Genomic DNA, 15,215 nt, shown 5'->3' on the forward strand with positions numbered 1-15,215 from the left:
CATTTGACAAACATAAGGAAATAGTCTAACATTGAAAGCAGAGAGCATAAAACTTCAGTAAACTTCTCTTCAAGACATACATGAAAATACATCTGGCTTTCCATTACACTGCAGCAGATTTGTGAGCTTTCATAGTCAAATATAAAACAGTGTACCACAAATTAATGTCTATCTGAATGGTGCATCAGTTCAAAAGACAACTGAATAATACATTTGCTAACAGCTTAGGATAGCTCTTTTCAGGGGCTGCCTAGGATCACTGTCTGGTGAAGAGACTTAGACAAACACAAGAAATGAAGGGTGTGGGAATTAAACAGCACACTACAGGAAGCAGTTCATTAACTGATGGCCTTAGTCATTTGCACTAACAAACAAACTGCTGTAGCTCAAAATAGCACATTTCACATCCAAGTGCGTATAAAAAACTTGAATTAAAATGCATTCATAGTTAAATTAATAATTTAACATTAAACTCATACACTGCATGGTGTCAAGTTTATTCATAGCCAAACAAAGATACTATCAGCATTCAATAACAACACAAGGAAACCAAGGATTGCACCCAAAGAACATGGCTCATATGATGAGGCTGCTGCTGACTATAAGTGATTCCTTCCTTTACACCATAATTACACTGAGATGCAGGAAGCACACACACTCACACACACACACACACACACACACACACACACACACACACACACACACACACACACACACACACACACACACACGTGATTACAGAACCTAGTATAAATGTGTAAATCCAGATGTTTTCTTGTGATAAGATGAATGCATAAACTACCTAAACACCAACCAAGAAATGTATTTCATATCACTGTTGTGAGAACTATACACTGCATCCCGTTGCACTCCCCCTGTTGCCTTCCGTCTTAGCTCAAAAATCAGGAGCAGATTTTAAATCTTTTTGAATTAGCAAGCATTTTCTGAATGATGCAAAGTCTGAAACTCACATGCTTATCCTTATTTAGGGACTACAATCTACAACAATTTGGCAAAGTCACACCTTTTACTAGGACAGACCAAAATAATTCACAACTTCTTTGTCAAGAATGCTGTGCAAAGCTCAATATAATCTGGGGGGCTGCTGCATCAGGCCTCATAACAACACCCCTGAGGGGGCATTAACTACACATTAACACACACCCTGTCAAGTGTTATTGCTTGTGTAACAACCACTGCCATCAAATATTATTAAATACAGTTGTTGTTTATCTGGAATGAGGTGACCTGTGAGCCCAGGTATAGACCAATGATATATAAGAATATTTTAGCATTAATGGTTCTTACTTCAAATGGTAATGACCAGATTCAGAGGAGATTGAACCTGATCTGCTTTTTGAATTAAGTAATGTAAGTAATTCTATTGTTAAAAGTATGATCATTCAAGGGAATATCTTCACTTAGAACATTAAGAAATATTATGTTCATATGTATAATGTGAGGCAGCAGTCACTGCAATATTAATTCTCCTACAATGTGCTGAAGGGCTTACAGTCTCTGTGTATAGGCCTTAAATATAACATGTTTAGATAAGATAGCAAGTTCAAATTTATTATAAAAAAACACATTTTACATCTTTTTATTAAGTAATTTATATTACCTAAATTTTCTTGTGTTAACAGAAAGTGTTTTGTTGAAACATACTAAATTGCATTCTTTTCATTGTCATAGAACACCTTATTGTGTTTACCATTTATATTTCTTCCCATTGAGATCCTTTGCTTGGATAGGTTCCTAATTTCTTCTTATGAACAGGCAGAAGTAAATTCCTCATTGTGAAGCTGATATCACAAGCATATCATGGGTAAAGAGAAGACTTGTAGAATGGAACACAAACTAGCATAATGAGTTATGCGAACATATTGCTTTGTTCACTCCTATTTACTTCCTGTTGCATCAGCTTAAATACTGAGTTAATTTGAACAGGTTTGATATATTCATCTTCATAATTTTTATTAGGTCATCACTTTAATTTCATTTGATATATAGGATGTTTTAAATTTAAATATGATAATGTCTAACTGTAATAACTTTATCTTTGTCTTCAGCATATGAGGGAATGGATTTTAGAAATATTAGTGTTTTACTTTAACAAACTAATGAAAAAAACAAGCAAAACCAAAAAAGTCCAAAGATGAATGGTAAATGCAGGAATACACAGCAGACATGATCCAGTACAAAACCAAGCTTTTAATACTAAAACTGAAGCACTTTTCATGAAGGTATAAGACTTCCTCAGAAGTAGAATGAGGATTCTGAGGAAGTCTTATACCCTGATGAAAGTGTTTTACTTTAACAAACACTATAAACAGATAATATACATTATCAAGATGTATAACATAATGCAATAGTTTAAGACAATTTTATTGTACTATGTTAAAAGAATATATTTATATAATTAATAGATAAACCCTGGGATTCAATAAACTCCATGCAGGAATAGTGCTATTCCTGCACAGAGTGAACCATGTCCATGTCTGCAGAGCTCTAACAGCAGTGCACCTTGCATATTCAAGAATGTGCACTACTGATAAGGGCTGTATGGACATGAACAGTGAATGAATGCAGGGGGGGTTGTTATAGCACTGCTCACACAGTTAGCATGCCCTTTGCACTCAGAAAGTGCCGTACAGTACTATCTAAAAGTGATGTGGCATAATATTACAGAATGTCTCTAATATTATGCCAGTATTTCAGTGTCCAAGGACACTAAAATGAAATAAATGAGTATTTCAGTGTACATGAACACTGAAATACATAGGGGGGGCAGGAAAGCAATGCAGAGGGTGTGTGGCAGGTTCTTGTACATACCCCCTGTCATTGTAAAAGCACCGTATGACACCTTGAAACCTGTTAAAGCAGGAAATATTGACAAAGGCACAAATAATGGGGGGACAAAGCCTTATCTAAAAATAGGGATGCTTCATAAATATTGGTTTTACAAACTTAGAAAGTTGATAGAAAACAGATTATGCATTAGCATAGATTTCTGAAGGATAGAAGTCTGAAAGTCAAATATATGGCATTATTTCCTGACTGCAGTCCTCAATGACTTGTCAGAAAACCACAATACTTACTATATGATATAATAATAATATAATAATAATAATATATATTTTTTCCATACTAAGGAATGTTTAAGCATAGCTGAGCGGGTGTGCATGGTATGGCTGCCCACTTAGCATTGCTTAAACATCCCATAGGAGATAAATAAAAATATATCGCTGAAATTCCCAAACTACGATAGTGTAGTGGCTAGAGACCCAGCTTTACATGCATGTGTTCATGGTTCGAGTACCAAGACAGTCAAGTTATTTGCATAAGGGAAAGCAGTGTTAAAATATTTTTTTCCAAACTAAATTATATAGTAACTGTTTTTGTCAACCAGGGTAGTGTAGCTGGTGTAAAATGAAAGTGGGAGTGCATATAACATGTGACACCACCCATGTATATATAGGTGTCCCATATAGTATAGTCACACCCCTTGCTAATGTAATGAAAGCACATATAGGGATGTCATGCAAAGTCAATTATATACACTGACCAAATGAAGTCATTATTCTGATATTTACTAAAAATGAAAAGTGAGCAATGGTTAGCAATGCTCAGCTATGCTTACTGGGTTTATGCATCACTTAGACATGAATGGTATAGCAGTAGTTAGATCAGTTAAGTGGATTTGCACACTGTTAAGCAGTGATCAGCAATCACCCCCTTTAGGCTTTGTTCAACTCAGCTTAGCAGATTTTCACACTACTTAGTGGTGCTTAACATGCACAAAATGATCCAATGGTGACAAAGGGTAGGAATATTGCCTTATTTAAATGGCACAGGTGGGAATAGAGCAATAATCTGTTATAGTTCTGCTGTGCAGGTACTATGGCTGGTGTTCGTGAAGGAGTGCACTTTTGGGTACAACGTTGGAGGATTTGGAAGTCCAGGTCATGGCTGGACTACTTGTTGAAAACAATGAGGAGAGACTGCTGCAGGGCCAGTACCAGGGCTCACAATACAAAGTGGAGGCCTTGGACCATCTCACACATGATCTCACCAGTGTTATTGGCATCACCCAGACTGGTAAGCAGGTAAGGCACCACTATGCTGACTTACAATGGAGGAAGGGGGTGCTCTTGGCCCAGTGAATCCAAGATGCATAGGCACAGAATGCTACAGTTATGAGTAAGTATCACTATCAAGTAGTTTGTAGCAAATACTAGCTGGAGAATGTGATAGACAGGTATGCATAATGTTTACTTTTCACCCCTACAGCTGCAACAGAGAGGGCTATGAACATAGAAGCCCATGGTGACAGACTGCTGAGGCTGCACTGACAGGCTGGTGAGTACAAATCTATTTTGCAGTATATTGTTCAAATAGATAAGGAGTACATTGATTACTGCTAGTAGGTATACTGTTACTGTGTGAACTGAATAAATAAAAAAGTTTGATTGACTAATATTGATGTGTAATAAAGATCCCTTCAAAAAACTGACATGTTTATTATGGTATGTTGTAGACATGTAGAATGTATACAGGTTTTTCACAGCACATATGGCTGTGACAGCATACATTAACTGAGAATGTTCTGTGAACCAGCTGTTAAGAAAAGCTGTAAAACAAGATATAACTGAAATGCAAAATATATACTGCACTAAGTTCTGAACCCTTAATAGTAATGTGTAAAGTTTCAAAGTGTGTTCCATCCTGAATTGCCTTGTGTTAACCTTTGCTTTCCAGAATGTAGTAATCCAAAGGAATAATGCACAGTACAATAACCATCTGCCATGCATGCATCATAGGATTACAAGTTCAGACTGTCTAACCAAGAAACTATTAGGCAGAAACCAGAAATAGCTTAGTTGCTAATTTTGCACACCCAGACGTGGTTCAAATCCCTGGAGTGGTACTAAGATGTGTGCATATCTACACACAAGGAATCAGGAATAAATGTAAAAGCAGTCAGGTAGTGTTAACAGATATTTTCTCCACATATTTTACAGGTAAGGAAATGTTGGTAGTAGCTGTATGAAGGGTAGAGTAATAAGTTCTGTAGAACTGTTCAACTTCCCCACCACATGCCAGCAAATGACAGCAGGATAGGTACATACAACATGCACTTTTTTCCGATACATGTTTCTCAAGTGTCACGCTGTCATGGCTAGTGGTCACTGCTGCCAATAACCCTGGACACAGATAGGAAACCAGTTGAAGTATGCCAATAGCACACTCACATAACAGCATTTCAGGGTACCCCTCCTGTGCCAGATATGTAACCCTGACATGTACAAGTCCCCTCTAGTCATGTAACAAGAGTTGTCACAGTTTGTCTCATACCATTCCAGGCTGAAAGATTAATAGGTATGTTTGTGCTACAGAAGCTATGGGCCATAGGCAGATGTAAAGTAAGGGCAGACCCATAGAGTATTAAGCAGTACTGTTGTGGAAAATAGAAGCATAAACAGTTGTTAATGGACATTTTGTCTCTCACTCCCACCCCTCATCTCCATCAAAAATTATTATTCATATACTACATGTATGTTGTTCTCCAAACCTAATGTTAGAACTTGTGTTCTATTATTGTTCATATATTTGATTGGTTGCATGTTAACATACCTTGTTCAAATACCATTGTTGGTGGCCTGTTACCATCAATGTTACTGGCATGCTGTTATGATGCATACTGTTGTTCCAGTTATGCATGTGTTTGTTCTTCTATGCAACTGTTACAAATCTGTTTTATGGGGTTAGTTGGAACACCCATGCATGCTGTTATAACTAATCTTGAAATGTGTTGCTCATGACTAACTAACATGTTTTTTTTTTTTAAACCTCAGCACCATAACACATTCAGGAAGCATACTTCTCAACCTCTTAGAGCAAGAAATCTGGACAAAGCCATGAATAAAAGTGGGACAAAGGCCCAAAAATAGGAACGATTTTTAAATATTGCTCTTACAAACTTAGAAAGTTGATAGAATAGCAGGTTTTGCATTAGCATGAATTTTCTGAAGGGTATGAACTCTGAAATGCAAGTATCTGTCATTGTTTTCTAACTTCAGTCTCTAATGATTTACAACTAATGTGCCAGAAAACCACAATTCTATGAAAAATGGACCAAATATATGAGGCATAAATCTGGACATTCTGCGAAAATCTGTACAGTTGAGAGTTATGTTGGGAAAGCAGATCCTGGTGGATACAGCTGTCCCACCTCATCTGGTCATGGCACCGGGCCCCAGCATTTCTGGGACCCAACCTGGGACTTCCTCATCCACTCGTCCTGCAACACCTTCAGGGCCTGTCCCCCCAGGAGCGGGTGTGAACAGGAGCATATCACCTGCAGTCAGTTCTGACACTTGGTGCACAGCACCATCTGAGCAGAGTTGGGTGGGCAGCTGTGCCAGATTGAGGGCCACCTGGCGCACCTTGAGGGGCAGGCCACCCCTATTGTATATACCCCAGCACAGCCACCTTTGGGGTGTGAAGGAGCAGTGGTGACTGCCCATGGGTGGGGACCTCAGTCCCATTGTATCCATTTGGGAGCTCATGGGCTTTGGATTCTCAACCACCCTCCCCATCAAAGGTGATTACCCCACTCATGTGTTATATAATGTCCCTGACTGCTGTCTTGTTTGTCTTTGTCTGTCTGTAAATGCAACCTATCTTACCCAACCTACCTCTCAAAAATACCTACAGCCCTTCCCCAACATCCCATTCTCACCTTAAAAAAAAAGTCATCTGTCCCGCAATAAAAAACATTACCTCCTACATAGGTCTACATTTCACTCCCATGTACAGTGAAACTAATTAATCAACCCACAGATTACTCTGCAAATGTCTGTTGCCAACACACCTCCCTGTGGCATGTGAGGCTATAAATTCCAAATTCTACACATTTAATCCACAGCTGTTGCTGCTGAAGAAATGTAGAGCTATGGTTCTTTCCAGCACCCTTCCTGCACATCCTTAGCTGCTTTTCATAATATTTTACCCTTTGCTTGCCCCCATTTTACTACTTTCTTATCAACCTTTTTTTCTTTAAAAAAAATTAGCGCAGGTGTAAGTGGTGCTAAGTGAAGCTAAGAGGGTTTAACCATCTCTTACCAATGCTTAGCACCATGTAAAACCGTGCAAACCCACTTACAACTGTTTAAAAGTGTCTTAATCACTCTGTCTCCATCAGCACTTATTCTGCCTGGCAACCAAACAATCAGCTCTGCTAAGTCTCGAACCCAGTTTGCTATGCACTACAACCACAAAAATGTAGCACTACACCATCTGAGCTGTGGAAAAATGTAATGTATTTACAAATGCATCAGTCCTTCTGGTCATTTAAGATTAATCATTTCCAAGTCTGGAACACAGGACCCAGTGCACAATAATAACAATAATAAACCTCTACACTATCTGAGGTGCAGGACTTTATAATGATTTTACAAACATATCATGCACAACAGTGATTCAACATAAGGGGTATTATATATCCATAGCACTGTTATATGCACACACCCACAGATATCTATCTATATATATATATATATATATATATATATATATATATATATATATATATATATATATATATATATATATATATATATATATATATATATATATATATATAGATATATATATATAGATATAGATAGATATATATATACATGTATATATATATTTAGTCATACATACATACATACATAGATAGATATATAGACAGATAACCAACCTGTTACTGCAACACATCTGCAAAAAGCCCAACAAATGGTGTGGGGTAAAGGGAAAACTGTAGTGACATCTTTGAAATATGGCTGTCATACGCGTAGAAGTCTGCTAGAGTGGCATGGTGTGCTTTAACATACAATGCCAGATAGATTCCAGGTCTGAAACACAAATGAATGTCATCATTTAGTGATGTCATCGCTCACATCCTCCCAGTGATTTCTCAGAAACCCACAACTGTTATGGCCAACAGACAAAACATATGAGCTATGCATCAGTCAGTGTCTAGACATCTGGACAGTGGAGCGGTATGACCGCAGTCATGTAACAGATTGGCAAAACCCATGAGAGCTGACAACCATGTTACTCAGCACCTTCTGAACCACAGTAAGACCAACATAACACTAACCCAAATCAGCTCTGGGCAATTACCCATGTATATCCAAATATATCATGCACTACAGTGATGGAACTGTTGGAAAAGCAGATATTGGTGCATATATGTCCACCCACAACCATTTGCACCACAGTCATAACACCATACTAGTACTCCAAATGAACTCTACAGTAGAATGACTGTTTGAACGAACATATCCTGATTCCCAGTCATACACTACACTGACATATACTTGCCCAACTCGCAGTGTACTGGGAATCCTGAGGTGTTATAGGTCATTTCTTAATCCGCCCCTACAAACATATGCACCTGATAGACACCAGAAGCTGCAGCAGCATGCACAGTCAGATAGAAAAAGGATCTTTGACAATCATATCTGCTACTCTCCCTACTCAGCCAAACATCTACACGCAACACTGCTACACAATCTCGGCAGTCTCTTCACAATGGCCAGACATACATAACTCTTATATGTACAGGTTTCCACAGAATGTCCAGGGTGGAGACAATATTCATAGCCTCTGCCACATAACACTTCCAGGAGTCTGATAAGTCAATGGGATGATACCTTGAGTGCAGTCACTAAATAATGATATCACATACCTCTGACACTCGTACTGCAAGACATCTGAAAAAAGCATGACATACTTGGGGACAGGGGGCCAGAAAGAGGGACATATCTCACATAATGGTTTTACAAACTGAAACAGTTGCCAGTGTTACTGGCTTTGTTGTAACATAACATCCCTGAAGGATATGATGTCTGAAATACCAATGGCTGTCAACAGTTACTGACTACAATCCTCACATTATCCTACTGCTTCCACAAAAACAGAAATTGTCTGAGGAACAGACCAAACATAACAGGCAACCCCCTGGGCAGTCTGTGGACATCTAGACAGTTGAGAGGTATGTCAGAGATATATCACTGTCAGACGTCAAGTCACTCAGAAAATGCATGTCCAGATGAACCCTGTTAAACTAGCAACCCTCTATGTGTATAACAGCACTACTGACTTACAATCTGTACCCAATTCTGGTGCTTTGTTTCCCATGTTGTTGGGCTGTCTCTACATGTCCTTTTCTGAGAGGTATTCCCATCTACTGTCTGTGAAGCTGAAGTCCCCACACCTACATAATGTCCTCCACATAGGAAAGGAAAAGGGGCAAGCCAAACAGGAAGGCCATAATTATAGCACTGTGTTGCTATGGCATTGGTAAATGGAAAGAAGACAACACAGCTGCTCTGGATGCAAGTAGCAAGTGGGAGACACTGGTGCACAGGCCATCACCTGCTCACGAGCAGTACCTGCAAAATGTAAGCTGCTACCTATGCAGCACAGGTCATAACCCAAGAGGCACTCACCCAATTACTGACTGGCACAAGAAGCATTACTGCAAATGGAACGCCAGGACACGCATCATTCTCCCTGCTGTGGTAGATGTCATCCACACTAAATATGACAGTAATAATGCACTGAGCATGCAAGCAGGTGTTCTGGGGTATGGTGTGCAGTGTCATATTCTCTGAGTTTGGTGGCCAGCAGAGCCAGATGCAGGGCTGCCTGGTGCCACTTGAGGAGCAGGCTGACCCTCCCCTCCTGGACAGGAGGTCCAGCCTGCACCTTGAGGAACAGGCTGGCCCTCCTTTCCAGCCCTCAGCACAGCCACAGTTGAGGCTGTGAAGGTGCATTCATGACTGCCTGCAGGTGGGGATATCAGTCCCACCATATCCATAGGGGGGCTCATGGGCCCCTGATTCCCAAACACCCTCCCCATCCAAAGTGTTTACCCCCCACATGTGTCATACACTGCCCCTGTCTACTGTCTTGTCTGTCTTTTCTGTCTCCTTACCCAATCTACCTCCCCAGACATACCTACAATCCTTCCCTAACACCCCACTCTCACCTTAACAAAGAAAAACAGTGCATCTGTCCCCAGACGAATTATTGCCCCATACATAGCTGTCCATTTCTCACAGGTGTCCACAGGATATATGTAATCTGGTCCAATTGGCTTGACAACATATTTCTGTTGTCCTCACCTCTCTCTCTGGCGTTTGAGTGTCCAAATTCACCTCCAAATTCTGTACAAATGCACAGCTGTGGTTGCATTACAAATGGGCAGCTATGGACCTTCCTTAATCCCGTACTGTACATCACTAGCTACGTTTCATATTGTTTTTCCCTCTATGTGCCCCTTTCTCACCACTTTCCTATACCCCCTTTTTCTTTTCTTTTAAAGGGATTAGAGTGGGTGTCAGTGGGAGTAAGCGAGTTTGCACAATGCTAAGTGAAGCCAACACAGATTAAGCATCTGTACTGTTAACCATATGTTGGCAACCGTTAGCATCTCGCAAATCTGCGCAAACCCAGTAAAAGCCACTTATAACTGTCTTAATCACTCTGCCTCCATCAGCCACTGTTCTGCCTAGCAACAAAATAATCAGCCTTGCCAAGTCTCAAACCCAGAACCCCATGCACTATTGTCAGAGCAATTTGCCACTACACTATTATAATTGCAGGAGCTTCTGATGCTTTTTCAAACATATCATTCAGTAAAGTCATTCAATAGTAGGAAAAAGCTCTGTGGAATCATTCAGGTTTTGTATATATACCGATGTATATGTATATGAAAGATATATTTTATATATATATATATATATATATATATATATATATATATATATATATATATATATATATATATATATATATGGGTCTATTTCAGAATGTCAAACTTTCAGAATGCCGACTTTCGTATGGCTGACACCATATGACCGACATTCTAAAAGACTGACATTCTGAAATAGCACTATTAACTGTAGTGCTAACACATTAAAACTGTGTTCTGCATGGGGGCAAGCTCCCCTGCACCCCCCATACCACCTGCCACTTAAATATTCTCACTCCGAGATTGCACTACAGTGCAGGTAAGGGGAATCTCCTGGTTCCATGCTGTATTGGGATCTTTGCTATCATTTGTCGGCCTTTCAAACGTTCATTCATATGGTGTCACACACAGATATATAGGTTCATAGGTTCATAGGTTTATACTAGGCTATCTGCCCTAAGGCATTTATAAGCCTAGCCCAAATTATTGTGGCTTACGCCACCCCTTATATGAAAAAATACTGTGCCCATTAGTTTGTTGTGCCTCTGTCCAGCAGTGACCCAGAGATGATTCCCAGGGTAAACCTACGATCTCCCATCCACAGGTCTAGATTTCTCTTGAACAGAGTCAGCGAGGTGCTCTGCCTCACATGGACCGGGATTTTATTCCACAGCATAGGGAGTCTCTGAGTGATAAATCTATCCCTCCAGCACGCCCTATTTATATCCGTGCTAAGGTGTAAGTCGCTTGCTCTAGTGGTTTTGGTGGATTTGGATTTTTGAGGTGGAGCATGTCCATTAATTCGGTTGGACATGGCCTTGTATGTCAGGCACATGTCACCTCTGAGCAGACGGTATGCGACTGAATAGAGCTGGAGTTTCTTCAATCTGGCAGCATATGACAGATTTTGGAGTCCCTTTATCCTTTTGGTGAGGAACTTTTGGGGTCTCTCCAACTGCTGCAGATGTCGGGTGAGATACATCCCGAATGGGGCATTGTACTCGATCATTGGTCTGATAAGTGAAGAGTACAGGGGAACAATGACCTCACTAGATCTGGATGTGAATCCCTTCATGATCAGGTGGGCAATGTAGAAGGTCTTTCTAACCACTTTAGCAATGTGAGTGTCAAAAGAAAGGCCACTGTCAACCTGGGTCCCCTGATAACCTCTTCTGTGCTTAGTGGATTGCCACCTATATGGTAGCTTGGGGTTACCTTGTTTTTCCCGAAGGGTATGACTATACATTTTTTGGCGTTTAACTTCAGGCCATGTATATATACACATAACATGTAGTGCAGTCATACCTCGGAACCATACCTCTCAACATCTTAGTGCAAGACATCTGGACAAAGGCTGTCAAAATGGGGGAACAATGGTCCAAACATAGGGACGTACTTTAAATATTGCCATTAGAAAAGTAGACAGTTGCACGAGAAACAGGGTTTGTTTCAGCATACATTTGCAGAAGGATATGAGGTCTGACACTGAAAGGTATGTCATTATTTACTGACAGAAATCTTCAGATGATCACAGTGATTTACCTGAAAAATGCAAATAATTTGTGGAACATACCAAAAATATGAGCAATAAACCTGGACATTCTGAAACAATCCAGCCAGTTGACAGGTATGCTCAGAACCCCTTAGTGCCATGACTTTGGACCAAGCCTGACAAAGTGGGTGTAGAAAGCCATGAGCATAGGTACATAACTGAAATACTTGAGTAGATAAGCTGAGATAGTTGCTGCAGTAACACTGTCTGCTCTAACATATATTGACTGAAATATCCCAAGACTCAACTGCTTCACATTAGTTAGTGACTTAAATCCTCACATCATCCCACTTATTTGTTACAAATGCACAATAGTTATTGGGAACAGACCAAAGATATGAGTCAGACAACTGGACATCCTACGCATATCTGGACATAACATGACATTAAGGAAACCACACTGAGCTGCTAAGCATGTCACCAAGCACCATCTAAACTACAGTCAGACTGACATAACACTACCGTAAACCAGCTCTGGGGAATTACACCTGCATTTTTAAATATATCAGGTACTACAGGGATGCAATAGTTGTGAAAAATAGGCACCAGTGTGAACGTGCATATCCACAACCAATTCCACCACAGTCACAGTGACATACCAGTAAGCCAAATGAACACTAGATTATAATGACTGCATGAACAAAAATATAATTTTTTGCCACTCACACACTACTCCCTATATATACTGGCCCTATTCATAGTGTATTAGGAATCCTGAGGTGGTATGGGATGTATCTCAGTCTGCCACTACAAACATATACAGCTGATAGCCCAACAGAAAATGGAGCAGCATGCACAGTCAGATAGAAAAGGAGCCATGACACTTACATATACCCCCCTACACAGCCCAACTAAAATCTACACACTATACTGCTACACAGTCCTGACAGACTTTTAACAATTGCCAGACATACACAGACCTCTCAACTGTACAGATATCCACAGAATATTCAGGCTTTGTCCTCATATATATGGCCTCTACCTCATAACATGTCTGTCATTCTGCTACATCACTGGGATTATATCAGGAATGAAGGCACTAATTAATGATATACCATACCTATCGACCTCTTACTCCATGGCATCTGGACAAAGTCTGACATAATTAGGGGACAGAGGCCCCAAAACAGGGGCATATTTGAAATATTGCTGTTAGAAATTGAGAAAGTTGCTGGTGTTACAGGGTTTGTTATAACATATCTTTTCTGAGGGATATGAAGTCAGACACACAAATGGATGTTTGCATTTACTGACTGCAATCCCCAGTGTGTGCTACTGATTTGCCAAGGACAAAAACTGTCTAAGGAATAGACCAAAAATATGAGCCACACATCATGACATTCAGCAAAACTCTGTACAGTTGAGAGGTATTTTCTGTAGGAGTTGCCACTGTGCTATACAGGTGAACAGCAATAATGTATATATGGGTGCAGTGTGTGCTAGGTGAAGGCCCATCACCTACTAACACTACTCACATATCCCAGATGTGTATATTAGTAGTAACAATAAGTGGGAAGGGCTGCACTGCATGATGTTGAGGGCCTGTGCAGAGTGAGTATGTTGTGGTCTGACTGCGTGTTGTGAATGTCACCTGTTGGCTATTGTGAGGTCTGTGTCATGCTTTTGTGCCACCTCACCTGTGTGTGTCTGTGTGTGTGTGTGTGTGTGTAGGTGAAAGGCGTGTGCTGTGTGCTGGTGGCAGCGTGTGTGTGTGTGTGTGTGTGTGTGTGTGTGTGTGTGTGTGTGTGTGTGTGTGTGTGTGTGTGTGTGTGTGTGTGTGTGTGTGTGTGTGTGTACCAGCAAGCCTTATAGTGCAGGTATTAATGTACATATGTTGTCTTCCCTTCACAGGTCTCTCCTGCGCAGAATCTGATCTCAGTGTCTCTGCAGACTCTAACAATGCTGGTGATCCTAGTAAGGCACAGATGGGGTTGTTAGGGGCTGAATCTGTGCCATTGGTCGGCATCCCAAAGTCATCCACAATGTCTCTGCACACAGTCACAATGCCCACACATACCCCGTCCACAGAAGTCACAGATAATGGACAGTTGGCAGGTGGTGGCATGGACCACGCTAGTGTGGTGACTATGGCAAGTGTGAGTGTAGACACTAGCCATTGCCGGAGTGCAGGTGAGGTCCCACACAGGTATGTGGACAAGGGTGCTTGAAGGAGGACCGCTGCCTGTCAAGCTGCTGTCGAAAAGTGCCACAGTAGGTGTCACCAGATGCATGTTTCAGGCTATCATGGATGCACAAGCACGTAGTGAATGCAACACCATACAAATACTCAGGGTCTTGGGTGCATTTCTCCCTGAGCCTCCACTGAAAAATGGCTTTGTTCCAAGTCAGACTTTCCTGGTTAACAAATGTTAAATAAAAATAAATAAAAATAAATTCCCAATGAGGGGTATGGCAGAGTGGTAACACATCAATCGTGTCAGAGCTGAGGCACAGCTGTATAAGTACACATTTACCAGGTCTGTGTAACTGTTACTGCATGTGCCACAGAGCTTATAGGGCTGAGGGCGGTATACAGGTAAGTCTATGGTGGCTGACATCAGCAGCCCTTGTAATTTGGACAATGGTAAGTGTAATGGGTGGAACACACCTCAAATTGATAAAATCCACACCCCCCAGAGGATATTGTGTTGACTAAACACACAGAGAATACTGTTCACACACACACACACGCACACACATGCACAAACACGCACACACACGCACGCACACACACACGCACACACACACGCACACAATACACACACACACACACACACACACACACACACACACACACACACACACACACACACACACACACACATGCACGGGATCACAGTTGCCAGTTGGGTTGGTTTAAGCCCTACCCCAATTTCCCCAAGGGTTTTTGGGCACTTTAAAAAAAGTGTT

The sequence above is a fragment of the Protopterus annectens genome, chromosome 1.part1 (assembly GCF_019279795.1).
Source record: "Protopterus annectens isolate FY-2018-M chromosome 1.part1, PAN1.0, whole genome shotgun sequence".
Taxonomy (NCBI): Eukaryota; Metazoa; Chordata; order Ceratodontiformes; family Protopteridae; genus Protopterus; species Protopterus annectens.